At 36.9% G+C, this 27,229-nt stretch overlaps 1 protein-coding gene and 1 long non-coding RNA gene across 7 annotated transcripts in view; both read left to right on the top strand.

Annotated features, from left to right (window-relative positions):
* Positions 1-27,192, top strand: part of LOC146767602 (uncharacterized) — a 38,633-nt gene extending 11,441 nt beyond the window's left edge. The window contains exon 2 of the long non-coding RNA XR_014955135.1: positions 1-27,192. This exon is cut by the window's left edge and continues 2,192 nt beyond it. This is a non-coding gene — a long non-coding RNA (uncharacterized LOC146767602).
* RAPGEF2 (Rap guanine nucleotide exchange factor 2) overlaps positions 1-27,229 on the top strand; it is a 182,998-nt gene that overhangs the window by 11,611 nt on the left and 144,158 nt on the right. The window lies entirely within an intron of this gene.

The raw sequence follows: 27,229 nt of genomic DNA, 5'->3' as shown, positions 1-27,229 counted from the left end.
AAGGCACCTTGGTTTATTGCATGAGGTTTCCATTTTATATAAAAAAAAAAAAAACCCATGGCCACAGCTTCGTGGTGTTTGGTGCCTCATAAGTCATTGTTTATTTTTGGAGCATGCTTATCACAATTTGTCAGCTAAATATTGGCCTGTCCCCTGTCCCCTCTGCTGTTAGATAGCTGCTGAAATGCCATTCTCAGGATAATGTTACCTACCCTGGTTGTTCCAGGATAATCTTAGCTACTAAAAGAAATAATCTAAAACGTGCCAACTCTGCAGAACATGTAAAATAGTAGAAGACGGGCTTATTAAGTTTTGCAACCATATCATAATGTGTTAAATTTAATGTGACAAAATGGTTTTGAGAGTCTGTGGTAAGTTGCCTGAGAGTGTTGAAAAGTCTGAATGTTACTTATGAACACTAGTGAAAATATTTCTAAATTAGTTGTAAAATGAGCCAGGAGATAATGAAGAAACAGCTGGGCCAGTCTCCAGTCTGGTAAGACATGTCACACTGTGCAGTGCTTTAGGAAAACTGTGTCACAATTTCTTTTAAGGAGAAAGGAAAGTTCTGCTTTAAACAAGTGACATTTGGTATCTTACTTGATTTCTTTTCCTGTTTCTTCTATTTATAGATGTCTTCAGTTTGGGATTTATCTGAAAGCTAAGGTCAGGAAGTGCCTTCCTCCAAAAATGCTACTTGTTGTGGTTTTCTGGCATGTCCTGTCCCCTCTCCTTCCCAAAAGGAACAGTACAGAAAGTATTTTTCCACAATGAAACACAGATCCTCAGCTCTGCAGTGTCATGCTGTGACTCTGGCATATACTGGTTCACCTCCAAAACTGAAACTTTTAAAAATCATCTCTTGGTGTCCACAACACTTATGTGACTGATTAAAACACAAAAACCACTTCAGTTTCAATTATTTCTCATTTTAATAGAGCCTCCTATGTGGAGGCAGAGGAACATAGGCTGTCTCCTATACAGGTTAGAGCCTCAGAAAACTCATTTCCCACTTAGATTTTCAGATGACCTTAATGACTTTGTTTTACATAGGGATAGGTTTATACTCAGGGGAGATGCTCAACCACTCAATGTTTCTATCAACCATGGAAGATCTTGGATGATATTAAATATGAAAGGTCTCTCCCACCTTGGAGGTCATGAAAATAGCAAGTGAATGATCATTAAACATGTACTTTTTTTGTGAGTTCTGGTGTATGAAAGAGGTTCTCCCTACCTTAAAAACAAAAGGCTTAACCACTTAAACTAGTCCTCTGAGAGCATACAGCAATCCTGAGGGCACCAAAGATGTGGGCGTGCAATGAAGGCTTTTGACTTAACTATTTGTTTCATAGTCAAAGTCGAGTGCAAGGTTTTAAATTCAGGATTGAATTCTTACAAAGCTCTATTTAGTCATTCAAGTTTGCACTAGTGTTTATGCAGCAGTACAACTGAACTTGTATGCTTGTGGTGTCACCATTTAGTACGCATGCACTGCAAAGTACATCTGAGAAAAAAATAAGAAATTTAAAATAAAGTTATATTTGAAGACATGATTAAAGTCTTTAACTTAATAAGGGTCAGGCACCCAAGTCTTCTTGTGCTGTTTCCCTTCTAAAATTTATTTAAACCTATGTTACTTATTGAAACCTCTGATGGCAAGTAATTCCTTTTTGAAATATGGTTTTGACAGTATGTTATATATTCTATAATGACTAGTTTATCATCTGACTTTGTTTTTATATTATTTCGTACTTCCATATACAGTAAACTATATTTAGAATTAGGACTGTCAGCAGTAGTTGAACATTTTGTTGAATTTCATATTTGTATATCTGTCTTTTGTGTTACTTTTTGTAATGGGCCTGATTAGTGTTTAGTACTTTGCATTTGCTTTAGGAGACTTTGCAATGCATTTTCTTGAGCAGGTTTCAGGAAAATCAATGGTGAGTTTGTCACTGTTAAACTGTCTCATCCTCAGTGTGCAGTCCAGTTAAAAGAAGCTTATGAAACCAGCTCTGTATGTCTGAAAGCTTTCATAGCTGTTGAAATTCAAAGTACTGAACAGAATGTTCTAAATTTATTCGAAAAATTGGTGTGGCATTTCTTAGGAAATAATCTCAAAATATTTTTCTGTATTGACCCTGTATTTAACCTTTCTGCTGCCCTGATAACCTGGTATCAGTTTTTAATTCTGTATTTAACTACAGAAGGGATAAAACCCCAAGTGACTGGAAGTCATATGACTTCCAGTAATCAGACGTTTTGAGAACTAGTGGACCTTCTTTTTTTTTTGTCCAAAATATTCTATAGACTATGTAGACAGAAAATTTGTTTTCACAACTTTTTTTGCTTTCAAGTAATCACCATAATAATTAGGCTGCATTCATGTGGTTTTTTTTTTTTTGTATTCCTAATGCTTACCATTTAAAATAACAGGGACCTAACATTTATGTCATAAAACCCCTTTTGTATCTGCCTAACTTCTGTCTTGTCTTCCAACTGTAAATTGTTGAGGGATAGCAAGCATCTTTTTGGGTGTTTTGCTGTCAGCTGAAAGTTGACCTTGAAACCACTGGAACTTAGTTGCATGTTAAAATGAGTGATTTTGTATTCCATTTAATGAGTGGATTTTGCAGCTTTAAAGTAGGGCAAGAGGCTACGTGTTGTGAGCAGAAGATGATCCTTTTTGCATCTGCTACTCAGTATCTTAATTTAGTATCTGCTGTCTAAAACATCAGAATGGACATTTATCTTTCAAGATGGATGTATTGGTTTGTATTTTTTTTCCCCAGAAGAAAATGACAAAATAGTGTCTGTAAGGAGTGAAAAATGAGAAAGTAGTGTCTGTAGATGATCTATGACCACCTCCAGTGGCAGACCATCAGATGTGGTGGGCTGCAGGCAGCACCACAGTGTTCAGGACCAGCTCCTTGGTGTTGAGTCATTTCAGCAAATTCCAGCTCTAAGGATCGCATGGCCCTGCAATGCCTGCATTGCAGCTTCTCTGGAAGGATAACCTGCTCAGAGTGCACTTACAAAACTTGGAGGTGCTGCAGTCATGAGTCATTTAGAAAATTTTAGTTAGGAGCCTGCTGTTCAGGGACAAACACACGCAGTAGCTTCTCAAATAGATTCCAACTTAATTCATTTATAAATTCTTTACTTTGACAATATTAAAAGTAAATTATTCCTGGGGGACTAATTTACCATTTTAATTAATCTTCTCAGGAGAAGATCTTCTGTGAAGATCTTGCTAAGTGTTTTTCCTGTAATTAAAAAATTTGAAACAAACGAACCAACCAACAAACAAAAAAGCGAAAAGAAGAAAAACCACAAAAAGGATCTCTGTGTGTAAATTGGTGATGTGTGAGACCACCTGCTAACCAGAAAATTGTCTTTTGGTCTAAGACAGATTAAAAAAATAGTGAGACTTTTCCAGGTAGGTGTGAGATAGTGACCTGATAAGAAGCCAGATACAGTAAAAGTGTTGCACTGGTTAATACAGCATCCCTCACACAGCGAGTCATCTTTTGTGTGTTTCAGCTTGCGTTTTATACCATCATCACCCAATTCTGTTTCTTTGCTGGACAGAAGGCTTTTTTCCTTTCTCCAGCTGAGAATCTCCCAGTTAATATCAACTATAATTTAAAAATTTTTTTCTCCCTCAGTCACTCTCCTCATTCTACTGTTCTATTCTCTCTGCTCTTCTTATTCTCTTCATAGTTTTAGGCTTTCTATGTGTGTAACTTTATTTCTGATTGGTTTGTGCTGCTAGGACTCAGTTTCTAAAATTGCAACATTATTCACTTTGGTAATGAACAATGCAAGAAAAATGCTTTAAGGGGTAAAAGGAATTCAGCCCATCATAAGCACTAAAGCATACTTGCTGCTTATGGACAGATTCCTCCTTCAGCCTGAAAGCTATATGGGATTTATAAATTCCATGTAGTATCAAAAATTGAAGGGTGGTTTAGCAATTGCCCTGACATCTCTTAGTATGCTGAAAGTAAAAAAAAAAAAAAACAGAACCCCTTATTTTTTTTTTAGCTTGTTACTTATGAGATTGCTAGTTAATCAATAGTTTGTAGTTTACATTTGCTTTTTATTAAAAAATAAACACAATTCTGAAATTACATACTTTAGAAATGGTTTCTGATTGTGTTTATGTTAAGAAAATATTCTATTCAAACATCTGTTTGCACTTGGATAAAATAAAGAAAATGACCTTTCTGTCCCGTGGGGTGCGTGTGGATTCTTTGGTTTTGTTTTATTTTGCATTATGAATAAATGTGTTAGGGCAACTGGAACTAACACAGCTACACTGAAATGGTACTGCTTGGCAGCAGGGAATGTTTGAAACAGCAGGAGTATGCTCTCTGTGTTCAGTTGTGGAGGATTTTTTGTTATTCTGTCCTCACAGTGCTGTCTTCAGTTAGTGTGAGTTATAGTAACTATTCATATGGATCTAACATTTCATTATCATGCTCAGTTTGAACAAATAGAGTGTGTCTTTAAGAAAGGAAACAAAACTTCTCCACTTAGCATAGGAGGACTGTAGAATACCTTAAATGTCTGTAAGAATGAGGATGTGCTTTCCAAATCATTATTTCATATTTGGAATTGTGGGTAGTAGTTTGTCAGTCTTTCCCCATGTCTGTTAAAGACGTAATCTGGAAAATCAGCTGGCGTGTAAGTTATTCATATGCCATATTCCAGCTTTAAAAGTACAGGTGGCATCCAGAATCAAGTATTATTAATTTTTAGTGGAACCATGGAGGTATTTAATTGGATTTTCAAATAGTTTTGAGACATAAAACCTTATCTCTTGGATCTTCTGTGAGCTACTGCTTGTTTGACAAAGTAGAGGTAGGAAAAACTGTGGATTTGGATACTAAGAAATGCTTTAATAGTTAAGTGTAAACTTTGAGTAGAAAGTAAGGATATATTTTTTCATGTGTAAACAAATATTTTTATGCCAGGCTGCTTTGCTGTCTACTACCATTAGAGCTGGGACACCAAGCCAACTATTTGAGTGCTCTTTTTTCCAGATAATTTGACTTATAAATAAACTCTGGCATGAATTTTTGTGTCCAGCTCCCTTGAGCATCTCTGGAAGTTACAAAGCTTCTAATGATAGCAATGTAGAGAAAAAAAAATATTTTGGCATTTCTGCACTATGACTAGTCTGTAATTGCTACCCTGTGGACAGCTGAAAGATGTTGCCTGTTTCAGAAGTTAGATCTTAAGCCTTTTTGGTGGTAGGCTGCTGTTTGGAGGGACCTTATGGCCCTTTAAATTAGTTGAGTCATTTAAAAATTAATTTTAAAATACCACAAGAGCTTTATCTAACCCTGTCTGCCACCAATGTACACTTATTTTGAGGAGAAACACACCCAGGAAAAAAATTATTTGTATCTTCCAGGTCCTGCAGTTTGACTTGGTAGGTGAAGGTGTAAGAATCACAGTCTTGGGCAGCTAATTCAGTTACAGCCTATGTTTATGTTGATTCTTAGTTCTCCATGGTTAGTCTGTAAAAATAAACAAAATTGGGAGAATATGATAAAAATTTTACCAGACATTCTTGATAGTGACAAAAATTGATTATTAATGAAACTATCTTTACAATCAGGGAGACTTGAGCTGACTTTTGTTAGGGAACCTGCTACAGTTTGAGGTAACTCTGATCCTTTTTTCTAGCTAGAGAGAGGGGAAGTGTTTTATCAGTTATGCTGACTGAGTCGAGTTGTACTGCTGCATAAACCACATTTAGATGTGGTTGTTGCTAATGGATATTTTTCTCTTGTCTAGATGAGGTGCTGTGCATCAACCTGAGCATCACTGTGCTGCTGTCTGTGGAAGGCTTTTATTGAAATAACCATCAGGAATTCTTTTCCTTCCCTTCAGAATGAACAGAATCCTGTAACACTGTGGGATGCATTCTGTATACAATTAGTGTTTTTCCATGTTAATGTGACCTTTTCTTCCTAAAGGAATATTCTCCATTATCCAAACCCAAGAAAGGTAATTTGGTATCAATATTTATCCTGTTTCTCTTAAGAGGAATTTAGTGTGGCTTATTTGTGGGGGGGAAAAGCATTTGTATACAAAATAAATATAAAGTCCAGCTTGAAAATATATGTTGGATTATACCATATGAGCAAATGCTAATATTTAACAATAATGTGGGCAATAATTACTGTCTTGGACAACTTGGAAATATTAGCTGCAGGCATTTTAAAATGTTAATAACCTTCAGTCCACTAGTCCAGACAGTTTCTGAATGCTGAGGAAGTTGTTAAATAATGAAGTGCGGTGATGTTCGCCAGAAGCAGCCTAACAGCCAACAGAGTAGGTACTAGTGTGTGTGACATTTTCACACGTAGTAGGTGAATATTAACCACTTTACCAGAACAATGTCTTTTTAAGAAGTTGGTGGTTTTTAAAGGCTAAGCCCGAGATGAGAAGTACAGGAAAATGAATGAAGTGGAAGAGGAGGTCAGGGTACGTGGTGCATCTTTCCAGGTAGCTTCTTTTTCTGCCTCTGTTAACTGTCGCCTCCAGCACTTGGCACTTGATCTGTGGCTCTTTAGAAAGACATATTGTTTCATTTACTATAGTGGCAGAAGAAACTAACTTTCAGAGGGAGGCAATGTAAGGAGAAAGAAGTAGACTTCAATTTATAGAGATTCATCCCATGTTTTTGCTTAAATACAATTGAGATAAGTTTTAAGGTAACCTTATTAATTTTTATTTACAGAAGGAAGTATGTGAATATCTTTTATTGCAAAAAATTGTGTGAAGAGCTTTTTCAGTATGACCACGTTTTTAGCTTATTTCTACTTTTTTTCTTCTCTCCACTATTTGTTGTTTTCATTCAGATTCATGTAGCAATATGCTTTAAATGTAATTTGATTTGAGCATCTCCATGATTTAAATTAACTGTACTGGCAAAGCTGTCCAGGCTGATTTAATAGGCTCTAATGTCATATATAAATTGCCTACAGTAGGTTGTTTGAGTTTCTCATGTCTGGACTGAGATGCTCAGAAGGAAGAGGAGTGTCAGTGATGCTCTCCAGTACAATGGCACCAGTCTAGCTCTGATCAGTTTTCACATGAGCAAAAATTCTTCTGATCTTGTCACATCACCAAATACTCATTTTGTTCTGAGAAGAGACATAACTCTACCGGCAAAGCAGCTTTTGCAAATGTCTTCACTTGTGTCAGTTATGTTTGACTGCTTTGCAGGCTGCTTCTTTTATAGACCTGCCTGGAGAGAGAGTGTAGGTGTGATAATAACAGCTTTCATTTTAATAAAATATAGTGAAGTGTTTGTAGTCTCCTTGCTCTTTCTGTACATGTATTACTTCACCAATTTATTAAGTGACTGCTAAGCTAACTAATGACTAATTAAATGACTGTTAGCTAATTAAGCTAGTTTTTGGATGTCTGTGGTGTCAGTAGGTATGTCTCATCTCACTGTGCTGCTATTCATACAGGAAACAGTCCTGTAACTTTCCAATAGATTACTAAAACATGGTTCAACTCACTTCAAACCATGTTTGGAGGAGAAAAAGGGTGAGAGAAGAAAGCTAAGGTGGTAAATACTGCTGTATGAAACCATTAGGCAGACTGACTTCAAAGTAAAGCTTGGAAAAATGACTGTGTTTCAGGAGGATGAACAGGAGCACAGATTGACTGGGTGTTTTGTGGTATTATTTCTGATTTTACTAGTCTGGCATGTCTTTCAAAAAGAAGTGCTGCTGTTGCAAGGGGATTGTATGGTTTGAAGAGGAGGATCAAATTTTCTTTTGGGGAGACCAGACATACTTTTAGTGAATTAGTAAGAAAAGCAACCTTTCTATACATTTATGCTTGGCTACCAAACAGTGCTTGTAGAGAGAAAAGTGAGAGCTAATTAATGTTTTCTCCCTCTTTCACTGAAAATACAGGACCTGCAAATACAGGCTTCAAGTATTTAAATACTCAATTTTTTTTGTTGCTTAAAAACTGATTATGCCAATTTGAAGTTGAAATTAACATTTCTAATTTCAATTAAAACAAGCAAGAGCTTCCAATTTTAATGAAATGTCCTTACATGGAATAATTACATTTTTAATTCTTTATTTAAAACCAGGCAAACCAAAAGAAAACAGAAGGAAATTATTGGTGCTGGCATCGGATACACTGCTAGCACTGCTTTAAAACATGAACAACATTAAAAATTAATACATCAAATAAAACTTGAAAGTATGAATAAAATAAATAACACTTCAAGATGCCCATTATCTCTAATTTGTTCTTTTACAGTAAAGCTTATAGGCTCTCTTATTTCTGTACAGGAACATATTCTAAAACCTGACAAAGACTCAACCTTTGGTTGCTATTGGAAATTAAATGTATTTACTCCTTGGTATCTTAAAACAGCCAAGCATTTATTTGACTTTAAATGATCTTGAAATTTTAGGAGTAGCATCTGTATTTGTGTTTGGGATGCTCTTGTTCTCTGCAAGGCTATATTGCATGTAAGAGATTGAAACAAAAATCATGGCATGATGTTGTTGAATACATAAATCTCTTAAGTAAAGTTTTTCCTAATTCTTGGTTGCAGACTGTACTGGAGAGAGAAGTTTTATTTTGGTAATCTGAAAACAGATCTTTTTCCATCATGGCTAAACAGTAATTTTAGAGACAATGCTACTTGTGTAAACTGTGGAGGCAAAAAATAGACTTCCAGTAGTCCTAAGAGCTTGTTTTTCATGGCTGTGTTGTTGCTCATAGAAGGGTTTGCAATTTGTTTAATTACAGCTTGCTCTCTAGACAGTGGAAAAAGTTACAACTTTTTTTTACCTGATGGTTCTTTTTATATACTTTGAAAGCTGTCATACCATATTTGACAGGAAAAAAGTTTGTTTTCTACACCTGCAGTTAAGAAGCAACTTCTTCAAGTAGTCACTATCTAGATTTGCCACATTTAAAAGTGAATCATTTTAGCACTTTTGACAGCGTGCATTCAACAGCACGTGTTGAACGTAGCAAGGAGGGAGCAGCAAGTAGATGGAGCAGTCCATCGGCAGCTGCCAAAACTGTACATTGGATTGAAGCCATAGCTATTAATCATTTCTTCTGTGAAAAGAAAAAAATGCATCAAAAGCCTTTAGGGCGTTGGGAGGGGAAATTCCTTCCCTCTGCTAAGCAGAGAAATATACTTTATTTAGTCATACAGCAGCTTCTTAAGTTGTCTGAACTAGTGGAGTTTGCTTATGAGATGTTTCATTTCTATAAGCTTCATTTGTTGCAAATATACTAGCAAAAGTTTTTTCTGAAAATGCAACTGAGGCCATTGGAATTAATTTATTGTCTTTTAAACAAACCTGCAAAAATTTTATCTATTAAATTATCTTTCTGTGTTTCCACAGAAGAGAAAGGGAGGACATGAACCAAAATTACTTCTGTAGTTTCTTTCAGGTGTTGCAAGTTCACTTTCTCTTGCCACCTGATTTTTTTTTTTAAATCCCCAAAAAATCATGTAATGGTTTGGGTTGGAAGAGACCTCTAGAGGTCATCTAGTCCATCCAGGCCAAGAGTAAGGCCATCTTCTGGTAGATCAGGTTGGTCAACCTGACCTGGAACGTCTCCAGGGAAGGGGCATCTGCCACTCCTCTGGACAACCTGTGCCAGTCATTCAGTGGCCTCATAATAAAAAAAAAAAAAAAATCCTTCCTTGTATCTAGAAGATATTAGTATTATTTCTAACACATACATTTGTATAGTATTTCTACCATATAAATTTTTGCAGCACTTAAATTTCTTACACAACATCCTTTACTTGTGTGCTATTGCTATCAAAGCACGAGTTGTACTGGATTGAAAATAGAAGTCTAGAAATGGGCGTGTTGGTGGAACCTGAAGAAAATATTTTTCTTCAGATTTATATAAGCTACCCAGACCGCCTGACTGGCTCAGATTTAAAGGGATGTGTCTTGCAAAACCCCTGCAGTGAGTCACAAACATTTTTATCTCGAGAAAATTTGAATTTCCATTTCAGGAAGTGGAATATAAATAACCTTCACTAAGAAGACTAGAAATTCTTTGGATAATATAACATTTTAACAGTAGATAATAAATGGCTGGTATTTTCAAGGCCGAGAACTAGTCAGGTGCAAGTCAATGATATTTATAAAATTTTCAAAATATTTTTTTTGAATATGTTAAATGTTTATCTAGATCATGGATACTAAAATAGTTGCAAAGCCTGGAGCTGGATAGGTCTATAGAGAGTCTCTGGTTTTATTTCCTTCTTTAAAATTTTGAATTAGGGATTTGGAACAGGGGTTTGAGTTATTAAAAAAACATAATAAATGGCTTAGTATGCACCAGTATTTCTTATTTACACTTGCATTGGGAAAAGCTGGACTTTCAGTTAGCATAGATGGAAAAGATAGTTTTGGATCCTGTAAGGAATGGTTGCCTCCCAGTAGTCAAAAAAGTCACTTCTGTTGCATCATGATTTGCATAAATGTCTGTGCAGGTCATGATTCCAGAAAAATTCGTTTGTGCTGCATAGCTGTTAAATATTTACTCGAGTGCTGTGAGGGGTGGTATTATTTCACGTGAGGCAGACATCTGAAAATTTCTCTAATAAATTTTGCAGATAGAATACTAACTTGGCAGCAGGGAAATGAGAAGAAAGATGCCATTCATTTGGTGAGATACAGTTTTGTTAGGCATTCACAGAGGAAAACTTGTTGGTATGCTCAGGCTGAGAGAGGGGAGTATGGACCAGGTAAGAAGTTAGAAAACGGAATTTTGGAGCTGTTGGTAAAGACAAACCAGCTCCTCAAAGATGAGGCATCTATTGGTGAGTGATGCTAGTGCTTGCTTTTGAAGTGAGTAGGAGTGATGCAACCCAAACTTATTTGGCACTGCTGGCTTTAAAGGCCTTCTCAACCTTCCTTTGTGGATTCTTTGTTTTGCTCTAATAGAGACAGGGAAGGAATCTTGATGAAGCAGAATCCTCAATTAGTACTAAAGTGTGCAAGGAGCAATGTTGCTCATATCTCTTTTGGTCCCAACCCTCCTCATGTTTTTCACGTTCTCTTCAGCAATTATTCTGTCAGGGATGGTAGCTGATTGACAGCCATGCTTTGCATATTGGACAAGTGAATGACAGAAGAAAAGCCGTCTTTGTGGCTTTGGGAGAGGCCTGGTTTGTGTTGGGTGGAATATATGCAATTTTATGCTGTCATTTAAAATGCAGGATTTAATTGCAAGAAGTAATGCCAGCTCACTCGTGTAGCAAATAGGAAGGAAGTAAACACTGTAAAATAAGTATGCAAATGTATTCTTGTGCTCTGGGCTTATTAACTTGTTATAATATCTTTATGGTACTGCCTAGTAATGGTGAAGTTATCAATCCTAGCAATCTCTTTGAGATAGATATTTTTGTGATACTTCCATTGTCTCATCTCCTAAAGAAGCTAGACAGTGATATTGTGTGAGAGAAATTAGTAGATATTTAATATTAGAGTGTAATTAAATAACAACAAGTCTCAACATCAGACAAAGAATTCTTAACCTGCAATAGTGAAAGATTTAGCTGTCGCTGTTGATACTGACTAGATGAAAAAGGCCTTTCCTATGGCACTTGCCCTATGCTTGATAGTTTAGGAGCCTTAGCTGAAATTTTTATGGTTAAAAAATATGTTTTTTCGACTGAAATATTTTGTTGTATGTGTTTCTTATTTCTGTCATTTGCTCAGGTGCAGCACTTGCTAAGCGGAACCATCCTGGTAAATAGAGCTCTTGAAATGCCAGTGTCTTTCTCCACTGGAAAGGCTATGCTGAGCCCTACAAGTATATTTTTGATGTTGCAACCTTGATACTCCATATATGCATGTTTGGAAATATTTTAAATACATTGAAGTGCATAAATTCCCTTGCAATTTCTCTCTAGACAAGCTTCAGGTTGACTTATAACCTTTATTGGCTAATTAACTTGAAAAAACAGGCAAGAATTTTTACTAAGTACTTGTAGTAAGGCTTCTTGAGCCATGTGGTGTGATTATGCCGCTGTATTAAAACAATATTGTTAGGAAAAAGGATGTATGTACCGTTTTTGTTGGATAATTAAATGAAGCATAAAAAGATAGCTCTCTTTGGTTCTGAGCTTGTGAATTAATTTAGCTTTCAGTTCTGTTATAGTGGTTGAGATGTTGTAATACTTGAACTTTGTGATAGAAAAGTATAGCAATATACCTTTCTCAGATGCTTTCCTACACTATAGTGGTTCTTGAATATATAAATTTTATATTTATTTGTTGGGATCTGCCATCTACCACCTTAACCTCTGAGCTTGTGTTTTCCCAAAAGCTGTCCTTTAAGAAGTTCCCCGCCCCCGCTTCTGTAGTCCGTTGTGGATATTGTGGGTGATGACCTGCAAGGGTTTGTAATAAGGCGTGTCAAGTCTGTAGCTTGATTTTATGGCCTTGTTTTATACAAAATGTTGTAAAAATATATACTTGATTTTTACTGAGAGAGAAAGTTAAGTATTTTACCCCAAACAAAATAATGTATGTAGTACATGCTGTCCAAGGGAACTTAAAAGTTCATTAAAGGTCATTAGTCAGATATCTTAACTTTTTGGCTTTCGTTGTCATGAAAATATTTCCATGCTACTGTGTCATGTCTAAAAATAATGACCGTATCCCCATATTTTTGTGCAGTTCCAAATAAGAATGCATCCTGTTGATAATATAAAAAATATCCAATGGATATCTAATTTTAAAAATATCAGTTTTGTTTTCTTGAAAATTTAGGGGAGGTTTGCCAAGCAGGAAGAGGGATATTTGCAGATGGAGAACTCTTCCATTTTTTAGTGGTAAAGACCAATCTTTCAAAAAGAATGAGTCTTTCATTATGTTCTTTCAGTTTAGTTCTTTAAGCCTCAGGATGCTATACAATCTAAGTGCCAAATGGAGAATAATTTAATATAAGGCATTTTCTTATAGTGTTTTCTCTCTGAAAACAAATGAAAATTATGCATGCTTGTCCTATCTATGAGAGAAACCCAACAGTGGAGGACTTGCATGTTCTCAGACAAAATGCAGCTTGCTAAGCAGTGTGGATATTTTAGAAGCTATAACTTACCTTAGGGTACATTTATGTTCAGTCTTATGGATTCATCTTTGCTCAAATTGTGTAATTTTTTCAAACAACAAAACTTTGTTTTTTTTCCAAAAAATTACCAAAGAGATTAAGAAATTAGTTACCAAAGAGGATTACCAAATATCCATCATGATTGAGGAAGACTGGGGTGGTATGAGTGCTGGCAAAAGATGTAAACCTGAAACTGGAGAGCTGACTGTAGCACTGGGATGGGCACAGGTTTGTTATGAGGTATTAGGATTGCCCTGGAATCTCAGAGTGCTGGAAAATTGTTGGTTTGTGTTGTAGTGTAGTAAGGAAGGTGAAACAAACACTTGTAACAATACATTTCAGTGTATCAAATGTATCTTTTGCACTGTGTGAGTTTCTGGCGGGGCTGATGGAAGAGCGTGGATGAAGGAAAATTAATTTCTACAGAGTAAACAAAAAATGACCACTAATTCCCATCTCCCTTGAATGAGTTGCTGCCAAAGATAGCTCTGCTGGTCTGTAACCCTTCCTGAACGCAGCCTTCAAGGGCTTGTCTAGCTCCTACTCAGTCTCACTTAGAACTCTTTTGCTTCTCACCTCCTCATTGTAACCCTTTGCGTGCTTACACCCTCTAACTTTCAATGCTTGTTGTAACTGAGCCAATGGCACTGGTAAGGTGTCCCTAAACTTCCTCATTCTGAGTTTGAAATGAAGGGAGGCAGAGTGAGGATTGACTTTATGGGATGCTTATCTGTTGTATTTACATAATTTAATGGAGGGAAGGAAAGAAGAGAAAGATGGTTGTGATGACTTGTGAGTTTTCTGGCCTGGAATTTGGAAAACCCTAAAGAGGGGAGTGGTGGACGAAGAAATGCTTTTAGAATTAATGAAGAAGGGCAAGGGAATGGAATCAGAATGTTCAGAGACCTATTTCTAATGAGATTACTGTGCAGAGAGAGCTTGCTGCAGAGGACATGACAGAGCAGGTGACTCACCAGCTGCTTGGTGGCACGAGGTGGCCAGGGCTGAGCTGTAGAGGCAGCCGTGTGCATGTGCTTGTGGAGGATGTGCCAGCTGATGCTGTGGGCAAGCTTTTTGGCGCTTAATTTCTCTGATTCAGTTTTACAGCACAGCTGCTGTGTGGGACCAGCTCCTGGGTGCAACTGTTCCTATATTTATGAAGTGCAAATGCATAGGATTCATCTTTGACTGTGGCGAGGAAGGTTATAGGTAATAAATGGCAATTGTTTGGTAATGAGAGAGGTGTCACTTGCCAAATCAGCTTAAGCTATGCTTTACTTAAAAGCAATAAAAATCTTCTGTTTGCTACAGCAAATGACAACTTTTACACAACTGAAAAAGGTGGTGTACAGAAATTGCCCTAACGCCGAATCAATATGTTCAAGTATGATCTTGTTCAGTTCCCTAAATACATTCTGTCCTTATGTCTAAAGGAGCAGCTGATAATGCTGGGGGGTTGATACCACCAAACAGTAACCTCCCAGAAAGTGCAACAGCACAGGTTTCTCCCTTCCTGCACCTCTTGGAGCTTTTGCCTGTAGCAGAAGTTATTTTTAAATTAACTGAACAAAAACATTTTGGATTTTTCCAATTGTAGTGAAACCTGGGGGAAAAGAGGGATAATATTTTTCTTTTAGAAGTACTAATTTCAGGTGATGGGACTCATCACTCAGTAGCTATGCAAAGGATAAAAATGATGTTCTCAATATTTTTGGAGCTGAAATGCTGAAAAATGAGTTTAATACAGGAAATCCTGTTTGGGTGCTGCTGGGATGATGGCAAAAGAATGTGTATCAGAAACAAACTTCTTCAGCAGAACCAACAGCTGTTTTTGAGCCTCTTGACAGCTATGGATAGCTCTGACTGTCAGGCTTTGGTTGGTTTATTTGGTTCTCTAGTTTAAAAAATATTCTCAAGCTAGTAATGTCTTTATATTTGTCAGGATCAGCTGGTGTCTGGACTTAGTGAATGAGTCTGAATTATATTCCTTTTACATTTCTCATTTGGGATCTATGGACTCTGCTTATAACAAATCTGGGCTTTTATTAGCTGCTTAGTATTTAAAATACAACTTTATCTACACTAGCTATTATAAGTTTGTAATTGTGTGCCTAGTCTTATTTGTGGGTACTGAACTTGTGATTTACAGATCCATCTCTCCTTCCTTCTTTCAAAGGAACCTATTTATAGCTCAACAGAGCAAACATCTTAACAATGTTTTTCAAACTGTATAATGGCTGTGGAGCATGAGAACTAGTGAGCTGAGGAAATAAAATTGCTATTTTCCTAACTGTAATTGATTTTCCCCTTTATTAATTTCTTATTAATAAGAGGACCAAAATAAAGCTTAATTGACAGCAAATATGTTCAATAGAAAAAAAATTAAAGGATAAATTGGGGAAATAGTTCTTTCATTTTCAAAGAAAATATTGAGGATTTTCCTGTCTTGCAGATTGTGATGGGCTTATTGAGCGCTGAATGGTGCCAGAGTTACTTGTGAGGTAACTCTGCTTCTCTATGATCCGAGGTGTTTATCAAAAGGGATACAATTTTATTAAGTTGGTTTTGGTTTTGTTGTGGTTGAACAAATGTTTCTAAGTAATAAACTCAGGTTTATAAACAAATTGATATTTCTTTGACTTGTTCAGAAAGTTGTTAAGTGGGCAGCTTATTTTTTTCTCAGTAGTGGAGGCCTGCATAGATACTTCTCCTGATCCATTGCTCTCTCATCTTTTTAATGTAGCTTATTGCTTAATACACTGAAGATGCTCAGATAAGAAACATGGGTTTAACACAACTGTGACCATTCTAAATTCTTCTGGGTCACTTTGAATAGCCCAGAGCTGGTGGGAGGAGGAGGGAAAGTGGGAGAAACAATATTTTGTACCACCCAAATTGAGCAATAAGTTATTGCTGCATGGAGTTTCTGAGAAATACAAAATTGTTGGTCTCCAGAAGATGAAGCTTTAATTATACCCTCTGAAATGTTGCTTGTCCTTACTTATTTTCTCAAAATTCTGGTCAAGGGTTTTTCTCCAGTTTTATTCCAACTTTTGAACTCCTTTCACAAATGCAAGTGGACTCTTATATTAAATGTCTTACAGAATTGGTGTCAGTTCAGAGTTGCAGAAGGAGAATAATATGCTTGGCACATGTAGTGAATCTTGACACAGGCAGCCGATGAACAGTGGGGGGAAAAAAATGCCATTTTAAACTTAAAACACACTCATCAGAAGAATCATGTAATAGAAGTTATTAAGTGGAAGTGGAAAAACCCCACTTACATTAGTTTCAGTGTTGATTGCTCTACTGCATGCAGTGAAGTTTTTTCTTCTGTTTCAACTGATTTAATTCAGTTGTTGCTGCAGTCTGTGCAATACTGTTCATGCTGACAATATGAGGTAGGCATGTTTATTATGGTGGGATGTTTTGAAAGCTTTAATGGCAAGAAGAGATCATTCATCTATTTGTAACTCATGGCATTCAGGGTGTGGGTGAAGGCTGAAAAAGGACTCTGTCTCAGAGGTATGCAAGAACTACAATTTCTGTTTCACCTCATGGAAGAAAATGATCTATGGTTAATCATGTTGCCTTCCTCCTCATTATGGTGCTGAAAGGTAGGAAGGATAATAGGGAAGGATGTGTGCCAGAGCTGAGATGGCAAAGATAGATCCAAGGGAACTCAACTTACTGGTTTGAGAATCCTGAAACCAATTACCATGCCTGGGCTGGTACTAAAGAATGAGGAACTGGGGATACCTCTCTCCTTGGTAGTATTGACTTCATAATTGTCAAATTGACACCTGTGTGTAATCCCAAGTGTCTGTTACTCGCTCATCTACATGCCCTGTTTCTTAAGCTGAAAACAAGCAGCTTAGCTTGGGACAGACGGGGCAGGGACTGGAGAGGAGTGGGTGATACCACTCAGCAGCAGGCAGCATTACCCTCGGTGAGTTCTACAAACTTCCTACCTCATCTGTTACACTATGTTACAATTCCAAGCAGTAAAGTATGCAGTATAAACCTTTACCTATTAAACTCCCCTGAGCAAGGCAGGGCACCATTCTGCCTGCTAATAGTACTAATAGCAGGAAATGAATGACTTAATTTCCCTCTATTCTGCTGACAAATTGCTCTTCTAAAGTGGGCTGGGAAGTTGAGTTGGAATGAAAAAAAACCCTTGCTAGTGTTTCAGTCATGGTGGGTTTTGTGATTTTCTTTTTTTCTTTTCCCTTTTTGTTTTTTAAACTTTAAAATAAATCTTCCCAATACTACAAATAGTTGAATACACTGTGCTTTGACTTGGTAAAATGCTTGTGCTTGGTCACGTGCTTTCTTTGTTCCTTTTTATTTTATTGCAAGGATAACCATAATCTTAAAAGCCAGCCATTCTAATTATTGAGGTAATAAATAGTTAAAGTAGCTGTAGCTCAATGATGCAAGCCATTGTACCATCCCCTACAGGTGTTTTTTCATAAAGAGCAGATGGCTGATACATTACTGACTTGTCAGGGACAAGGAGAAGGCAGATATATTTACTACTTCTAGAAAACAAATTTAACTCCATGCAATTTCATTCTTTTAAAGGCTTCTCCTTGTTTCTGTCCTTGATAGAAAGGTTTACATAACCTTTATTAAAAGCAACATCAGTGAAGAAAATATACACAAGTTTGATCTTCTTGTTCAAGTTACAAGCATTTAGGAATAGTTTATGTGGGCGAGCATTTATAAATTATAATGGTTTTTATAAAGAATTTGTAGTACAAGTATTACCAAATCTAAGCAATAAAAAAATCACTTGGTGGGCTTCAACTAATCAACTGCTTTGTTAATAAAATGAGAAGAAAGTTTTTTGTTTTTCTACATGATACTCTTGAGCTTTTTTTTTTTAGGACTGAAATAGAAGAGGCCACTGGGTGACTGAATCCATCTTTTGCTGTGTCAGGCTGCTGTGCAGCAGAGTATTTCCTAAACTGTTTGTTTTCCTTTCCAAATTCCCATTGCAGTGGTGCTTGTGTTAGTAGGTCAGCTTTGTCTTTTAATAGCCTTGTGTATATTCTAGTTAACTTTATTTCTAGAGATCTGCAATTGCCTGTGACCTCTTCTGTGTTTTACCATAGCTGGTGTTTTGGGAATAGTCTCTTGCAGAACAGACTCTTTTCTGCAGCTCTCCGGTTTTGAATTAATCTGAAGGAAACGACTAGATTGGATCTTGAGAGCAATTTGTAGAAAGGCTCAAGTTATCATAGTGTTTACTTCTCTCATGGCTACATTATGGGCTCTCAAAACTGTCATGTTATCAAATAGCAAGCATTATTTTATCAGTTCATAAATGCTGTTTCACCATGGATGCCTGTTTTTTGAAATGCTTTCATTTGTAATAGATGTACTTCGGAAAAAAGTTTAATATTGAAAAGATTACAGTGATGCTTTCTGTACTACTTTGCTGTATTCCCTTTAAACTAAATATTTGGAATTTGTGTTTCTTTGTAACTTGTTATGTTCTTCATATTTGCAAGTGTTCTATGTAGCACTACAATAGTAGTGGTGTTCTATGTGGTGTTTGGCAGAACCATCTGTCTTTCTGGATCCAGTCTTAAGAAAGCAACAAAAACCCATAACCAAATGTAAGTAAAAATGTGGGTTTGGACATGTTGTTGCCTATGTGTTGAAATGACTTTTATTTTCCCCATGACCTCTACATTTGGTCAAAACCCCTATATTCTTGTATATGATAATAATAGTTGACAAGACTGTTTTCTTATGTGCCATATTTCAGTGAAGCTACTGCAGGGGCTCTGTGCCCTGTGTGTATGTACCCGTCACTTGGCAGACCCACTGGAAGCCCAAGCATAGGTGAACTTGGGCTTGATCAGCCCCTCAGATTTAGAACATCAGCCTTTGTGTCTTTTGCATCTGGTTGTTTACATTTCTGTATACTATTTTTTTTTCTCCTAATGACTTTTGTTTTACCCCTTGTATAATCCACTGTTGTGTTTTGTTCGTGGCTATTAGTAAAGATATAAATAAGATTATATCTAATCTCCCATTAAACATTTTGGAACAGCCCTGTTGCACCCTCAGCAGATTTGTAGATGACACTGAACTGAGTGTTGCTGTTGACTCACCTGGAGGATGGAATGCCATCCAGAGGGACCCAGACCAGCACAAGAAGTGGGCCTGCGGGAACATTGTGAGGTTTAACAGGACCAAGGTGCTGCACCTGGGTTGGGGAAATCCCCAATATCAGCACAGGCTGGGGATGAACAGATTCAGAGCAGCCCTGCCCAGAAGGACTTGGGGATGCTGGTGGGTGTGAGGCTGGACGTGACCCAGTAGTGTGAACTCAGCCCAGAAAGCCAGATGTGTCCTGGGCTGCATCCAAAGCAGTGTGGCCAGCAGGGGAGGGAGAGGATTCTGTCTCTCTGCTCTGGCAAGACCCTACCTGGAATTCTGCATCCACTCTGGGGTCCCCAGCACTGGAAGGACATGGAACTGTTGGAGCAAGTCCAGACAAGGCCAGCAAGTTGATTAGAAGGATGATGGTGCACTTCTTCTATGAGGAAGGGCTGAGAAAATTGAGACTGTTCAGCTTGGAAAAGAGGACTTCAGAGTGACCTAACTGCTGCCTTCCAGTACTTGAAGGGAACCTACAAAAAAATAAAAAAAAATGGAGAGAGAGTACTTGCAAGAGCATGTAGTGACAAGACAAGGGGGAATGACTTCAAACTGAGAGTAGGTTTAGATATTAGGAAAAAATACTTTCCTGTGAGGGTGGTGAGGCACTGAAACAGGTTGCCAGAGAAGTTACTGGTGCTCCATCCCTGGAAGTGTTCAAACTACATGTTAAGGTCCCTTTCATCTGCAAACTATTCTATGATTCTTTCTTTACTGCCTACTAAGGTGCTTGAAGAAGCTTTGGATGCTTAGTTTGCTTTGCAATTTTCAGCTTTATTTGATTTATGATGATACTACTTTCTGTCACATCCAGGTGACAAATTGTGGCTGCTGTTATGGAGCTGCTTATGCAAAGAAAGAGAGGAGATGAGTTCTTGGGAGTGTGGGAAGGTAGTAAAGATAGATTTTTCAAAAATACCTGTCTAGATTTGTTGTCACTCTTTTAAGACACTGATATAGAATGAGTTCTGAAACTGCTTTGGTAATGGCTGAGCACTGAAACATCTGCAAATGGATGTAAACATGTACTGGCTGAATATAAAGAGATTTTGCCAAAACAGGGATGTGAAAGCCATGTATCTCATTTTGTTCCTCATCTCCAGTATATGCCTTCCTTTCTTCTGAGGGATAAATAAATGATCAAATTGCATCTCTGTATGCCTTGGGTGTTTGTAGATCAAAGTTTTGAGCAGGCTGCCTTGATTCTATCAGTGTTTTTTTTCAAAGCTGTTGTTATCTGGGACAAACAGGGAAGCTGTTATATAGCAAATGCTGTAGGCTAAGTATTGGTGATGCCAGATAAGGAGAGAAGTGTAGACTTGTTCACAAGAAGTATTCAATTTTGTGTAAATGACTTAGTAACATTTTCCCCAGTTCATCTGGTAATTGTAAAAAGAACAACAATATAAGAGCAGCTTATTAAAATTATGGTTATTCTTAAAGAAATTGAAGAATGTTCAAGCACTTAATATTGAAGACAAGGAACCTAATTTCATTTATTAAAATGAATGTTGCATCTCTGTAATTCTTGGGATTCTAGGTTGAGTGCAAAACCTTGAATTAGTTGTGCAAGAAGATTTCCTTTTTATGGAGGATATTAAACTCCTCTGTCAAACCATTTCTCAGTATGCTCCTGCAAAGTATAATGGTAAGTCTTAAATCCCAATATTTTGCACTTGCAAGTCTGCGTTCCAGAAGATGAGGGGGAAAATTTAAATTTGAATATCTACAAAAGTCCCTTCAGGAGATAGTGCCTATTCAGCTAAAAAAAAAAAAAAAAAAAAAAAATCACAGACAAGAAAAGAAAGATGCATTTTTTTTGTTCTCATTCTGGAATAGCAAGTTTTCATTTCATCTTAAGAGACAATAACTATTCAGTGTGCAGCATGATAACTGTACACGAAATATAGAAATGACAAATGCTTATTCATTGACCACAATTGTCTGTATAGTCTCTGCACCATTTCAGCATTCAAATCCCAAATACAAAGTAAATTTGACCTTAAATGTTTGTGATCTTTGTGAGACAGTGAAGTAGTATGGGACTTTTTCTAAAGCAGAATCAATCCAAATATATAAATGCAAAAGGCTGCATAAACATTTGTGTAGCAAAGTCCATGGGGGTTGGGAGCCGTGCAGAGGAGAGGAGGAAGGAACGCTCCTTTAATTTGCTAGTACTGTGATACCTTTGGGAAATAAAAAAGTAGGGAGAACAGTATAGTTCATGATCTTTCATAATCCTGTCTTTCCTGTGGGGAAGTGCTCAGAGGGGTTGTACTGCTGTAGCTGTTCTTCCACGGAGTTTGTTTTGCTGGGAAGAAGGTGATATTTCCTTATGCAGTAAGGAAGGTGCTTCCTTTTACCCCCGTGCTTTTGTGTTTGTGCTGCAGCTGACTTGCTCCAATTATGCTCTCTATTTTAAGTGGCTATTACACCTCTGCCTTCTTTTGGCAGTAACTCATACATAACAAAGCAACCTCAGTGTATACGATATCTTGTATAGGCTTTGCTTATTTTATGCTTATAGTGCTTGGAGTAGAAAAAAAAATAAAACTGGAGGAGGAGTTGCTCTGTACTGGAACACAAGAAATATCTACATTAAAATCTGCCCAGAAGTCACCTGGCAGCTATAGATTTGGACAGCCTAAAATATTTCTTTCTAATGAGAATGTTGCATGGCCTTGTTACAGAGAGCAGGCTTACAAAAGGACTTGTAGATACTCAGTTCAGTCATGTTGTATATAGTACCTAATTCAGATTATGAATTTGGTGCTGCAATACCTTCTCTGGTATTCAGTTGAAGTAGACCCACCATACTATTGCTGTGCTCTGAACATATGCTAAAGCAATAGTAGTTTTTTTTCCTTTGGTCTAATATAATTTCTGTCAACTTGGTCTGAAACCAGAAATATACGTCTTTGTTATTTTATGGTGGATGATGCTTCATGAATGTTGTAGTGTTCTCTCTGTAGTGTAGTGTTTATCATAGCATCTTTTTTTAAATGGTGAAATGTGCACGATAGGCAGTTGGGAAAACAAGCAAACAACGTTATTAAAAAATGTACTTTTGAAACCTTGTCCAGGATGTTGTCCAAAAATAAGAATACTTTTTTTCAGGAAAAAGATTAGTGGCAAGTAAGTATTATGATTTCTGATTCTTGATTTCTGACTCTTAATACCTTGTTGTCAATGTCTGATGACCAGCTGTCTAGCTGATGAGTTTGTATAGCTACTGTATATTATTGATATATCTGCAAGCTATGAAAGTCATTGAAATCCTTTAATTGATACTCAGATTTTTTTTTTCAAGAAGAATTGGAAAAATATACTCCTTTCTGAAAAATTATATGAGAACTTAAATAACTTAAATAATTCTGATTTTTATGATGTGTATAGTTTTCCCTTAAAAGCCATTGAGTGACTTAGCCTGTTTTCAAATGGTATTTTTTAATGATAGTTCCAGATGTTTGTAGATTGTGTGATTTAGCACTAAAAGGATTTTTCCAAGGGTTTTAGCTGTGTCTAAAAGGGCATTAGATCATCAGTAATCTGTGGTTGTGTGAATTGGTGCAGATTTCAATTTTGAGTCTAGGCTTGTTCCTCTCAACTTTTGTGGGAGGCATGAGTACGTCTGCAGGCAGCATAACTTGCTGTTAGCAGCCCTTAATACTTTTCTTTAATAAAAAAAAGCAAGTCAGTTATCTGAAGAATAGTGTAAAGCACTTGGTGAATACTGATGTCACGTTGTTACTGTTAATAGAAGTCACATTTTTCTGCTAAACACAGTTGATGCTGGAGGCTTCTGGAACTACTGAACATAAAAATAGGGGTTTCCTGCTAGCAAGCACAAAAGAGAAAGTTTCTTCCAAAATAATACATGTAAACTTTTGAGATTAAAAACAAAACAGAATTGTGCTCAGAGCTGTTTTTCCTATATTTATAATGAATTTCCTAAATTGTGAGCACATTCTGGGTCTGTTGGATTGTGCTTTTTACTCAGTCAGAATTGCTTACAGTTTTCATTCTGACTGCAATGCCTGTTTCTGCCTCAAGTGCTTCTGAAAATTATTTTCCCTCACCCCATTTTTAGTTAATTTTTTTTTTCTTGCTGCCCCCACCATATTTGAGGGCTTGCCTGCCTTTCAAATCCATGAAGAAAACCCTAAATTTAATTCAAATTTGCCACAGTGGTAGGAAGTTTAGTACAGAAAAATGACCAAAGGTTATAAACAGCTTGTGAGGAGTATGTTTATCTATCTTCCTTATATACATATAGGAAGATACATCATTTATATCTTAAATTGAGGCTGTGTGGGAAGCTGCAGTATTTTTTAGCTCAGGTGTCCTTGAATTTGGAGTCAGATTGGAATTTGCCTGAGAGTGTGTGTTCTAGATTGTGAAAGATGGAAATGTTTTTTGTCTGAGGGGTGAGGTTTCTCTGTAGTTTTGGGGTGAACCCCTACTGTAGTAGCCTGGCTTTTAGGAGCTGCTGGGAAGAGGGACCTAGAAGATATCTTGGCAAGGTGTACAAGCTTTTTAAGGAGTGTTGCTGTTCTTCCAAAGCAGAACTGTCTTCTGTCACCAACAGGTTCAGGATAACACACAGAGCAGCCAAATCCCAATGGTGAGTGTACTATAGCCAGTGCAGTACTGTTACCTTAATACACTTTTGTCAGCAAAAAACTTATACTTTTGTAAACTAAAGGTACTGATGAAATGTCTGAGTATTTCAGATGCAATTTGATTTATGATAGTGCTGATTTGGATTAGGCGGTGGTATGGCATGGCTTAATATAATTGGTGTCATCACAAGACAAAGGCACATCAAAGAGGAAATCTTTGATAATGGATCAGTGAATTTCTATTATGTAATAAAGGTAGGAAGTGTTTTGTTTTTTTTTGTTTTTCCCCTTCATTCTTTGTGAGTCTTTTACTACTCATGACCCTTCTCTTCTTGAGGTGAAGTTTCACAAACTGGTATTGAAAGCATTTGGATTTTCTGGTGCTTCCCTACTCTTGTCTCCCCTGTTCTTTTAATCACTCAGGAGTGAGCTTAAAGTACTGGGCACCTGTTGATTGGATTGGGGTGTGATATATGTTAAACCCATCCTAAACGCATGTTCCTAGTGAAATGTTCCTGAGCTGCCATTTCAGTTGATGAGTAATAAAAGCTTTTATTCTATGCTTTCTTGTGTGTCCTCCTTGAAAATTGGAGGTACGATTTAAATACTAGTCAATATGTACAGACAGGCCATTAACTACAAAAATCTTAATGAAAGCTCAGATTTATGTTTTCCCACAGGTGTTTTTAAAGTATCTCTGGATGTATAGTATGTGACAGCTCTATACTCTGATAAATATTTATTAAAATACAAATTCTGTCATTACAGATCAGTTTGTCTTATGTCAAGAACCTGGAAAACATGCATGAGGCTTGTATAAACTATTGCATTTCTCTTCTGTTCACCTTTTTTTTTTTTTTTTTTTTTTTTGAGAGAGTGGTCCTTTCAATTCAAAGAAAGGAAAAAATACACCTTGACCCTTCCTTTTAATCTTCTCATGTAACCGATGGACTGCTGAAACAATAGCAGTCACATCTGATACAACAACATCTTATTTATAAGTGGAAGCAGCTGCATCCTGTGTCTTTGCATGCGAGGAGGCCTATTGTTTTCAAGTCTCCTGGTTAATGAGATTATGGGAAAACAAAGGCCTACCTTAAAAGCACTATTAAAGATAATTATTTAACACCAAAAGAAATGGAAGATGTGGCTGGTGCAACTGGCTCTTAAGCTAGGCGTAGACAAAGAAGTTATCAGTGCTTAGAGTTATAGGATAGCATTGAGTTTGATCATGGATTCTTATATTTACCATTTGGTTCATTAAAAATACCAATCTCCACAGGCCTGCCATTTCTGATGACAGAGGCCTGAACATTGAATAAATTCACTTTGTAGGGAAAATTCCCTGCCCGTTATGTTCCTTGGCCACCACTGAACCCGTTCCTCGTTCCACACTCCCCCAGGTGGGTTATCAGCAGGGGTGCCATCAGCAGGTGCCTCTGTCCAGTCCGAACTGGGCCATTGACAAGATCTTGTCAAGGCAGTTGACAAGATGACAGTGGGGAGTGGGTGGCACTGTCTGGTGATTGTTTTCAGCTAGGAAAGGCTTCTCTGGGACCTGCTGGCTGACTTCTGGATCTGTAGCATGGAATTTGGGAGCTGTAATAGATTGTTAAACCTTCCGTTGTCATCCTCATTTTCCCCCTCTGTTGGATGCCCTAGATGGAAGGAATGATTTCTGTCTTCATGGGAGAGTTCTACCAAGCTGAGGAAAGTGTCTGAGCTTCATTACAGGTCCCTGGAAGTCTGTGGATGAGCAGCCAGGAGATCTTTTCCTGTCCCATTTCAGTCAGGTGTTCAGTGGTGTCAGCACAGCATGTGAAGCACAGGCTGCAGCTCAGTGCAGCGTGTTCCCCTCGTGTAGCACATGCTCTGTAAGGTGTTTCTCATCTAGCTCATGCTGTACAAATTAAAAAATATAAACTGGTAAATGTAACTGTATGATGATAGGAACATTAGGAGTGAGCATTTATTTCTTTAGTGCAAACTCAAGTGACCAGAGTACTAGGTTGGTTTAAGGTCTTTTTTGTGGAGTATTCTTTTTTTAAAGCACATACCTTTGAAATATGTGCAAGTGGAAGTCTCTCACTAAAAAATTAAGTGTGGAAAGATTAACCAACATACAGGAACTCTGGTGTCTTCTGTAGCATACATGTAACTTAGAGTTAGTTTGTCTTTTGAAAGACATCTGTCCTAATGTAAGCAATAAGATTTGCTGAATTCTTTGGTATGATGACTGAATGTTTTTAAACAATCCACATAACAAAGACTCCAATAGCCCTTGAAATTTCTAGTTTGAACTGTCTTGTTACAGATTCTGGGATATTGAATTTCACTTTGCCACCTTTCATTGAACTGGGGTTTGGAACATTGATATGTTATGCTTGCATGCAGGCAATCATCCAGTCTGGGTACCTCAGAGCCTTCTCTTGGCTCAGCTAACTTGATCAGCCTTTTTTAAAAATTAATTTTATATTAATTTTATTTTTATATATTTATATACTTTTTAAGCTTAGTAAGGTTTGTGTCCTAAAACTGACACTGGTTGGTTTTTCTTTCCTTATAAAGCAATAAATGCTTTCGGAAGGGAATCCCATGTCTGAATTGTGGAATATACAATTGTGGAATATACAACTTGAATAGACAATTTCTTACAGTTAGAATTTTAGATTTTTTTTTTTGTCTTAGCAATTAAATTTTGGCTTTATTTTACTGGTTGGTTTTGCTGTTTAGTACTGATGGTTATGTTGTTCCAACACAGAGGATTTTTTTTTTTAATGAAGAGGAGGAAGGGAGTTGGCTAAGGCCTTTTTTAAATTTTTTTTTTTTTTGTCTTTGGCATCCATTCTTGTAATTTAAAGGTAATTAAAAACAAAGGACTTATTTCACTGGTCCGCTTGTTACTTAGCCTACATTGTAATGTATTTATAGTAATTTTGGCTCTTGATTTAATTGATCTTGAGAGTTTTGTTGTTGAGTTAGACATTATAAATGGAAGTAATCAAGGTAATATCTTTTTCTTCTGGAATGTATTTTTAGTTTTATAAGAAGTCATTATTAGGGAGATGTTTTGCACTGTTTAGGTCTCTTGACCCTTATCTTGTTGAAAATCTAGCTTCAGTAATCTTAGTATTAGACTGCTTTGTTGCACAGATTCTTTGGTAAATAGATTAATCTCTGAGTCTTGTGACTATTAATCTTTCTCTGCTGCTTAAGTTTGTTGAGGGATTTCCAGTAATTAGGACATCTTTGTGCTTGGTCTCAAAACAATT

The sequence above is a fragment of the Lonchura striata genome, chromosome 4 (genome assembly GCF_050655825.1).
Source record: "Lonchura striata isolate lonStrDom1 chromosome 4, ASM5065582v1, whole genome shotgun sequence".
Taxonomy (NCBI): Eukaryota; Metazoa; Chordata; class Aves; order Passeriformes; family Estrildidae; genus Lonchura; species Lonchura striata.
This window is presented reverse-complemented; position numbering and strand designations above follow the sequence as displayed.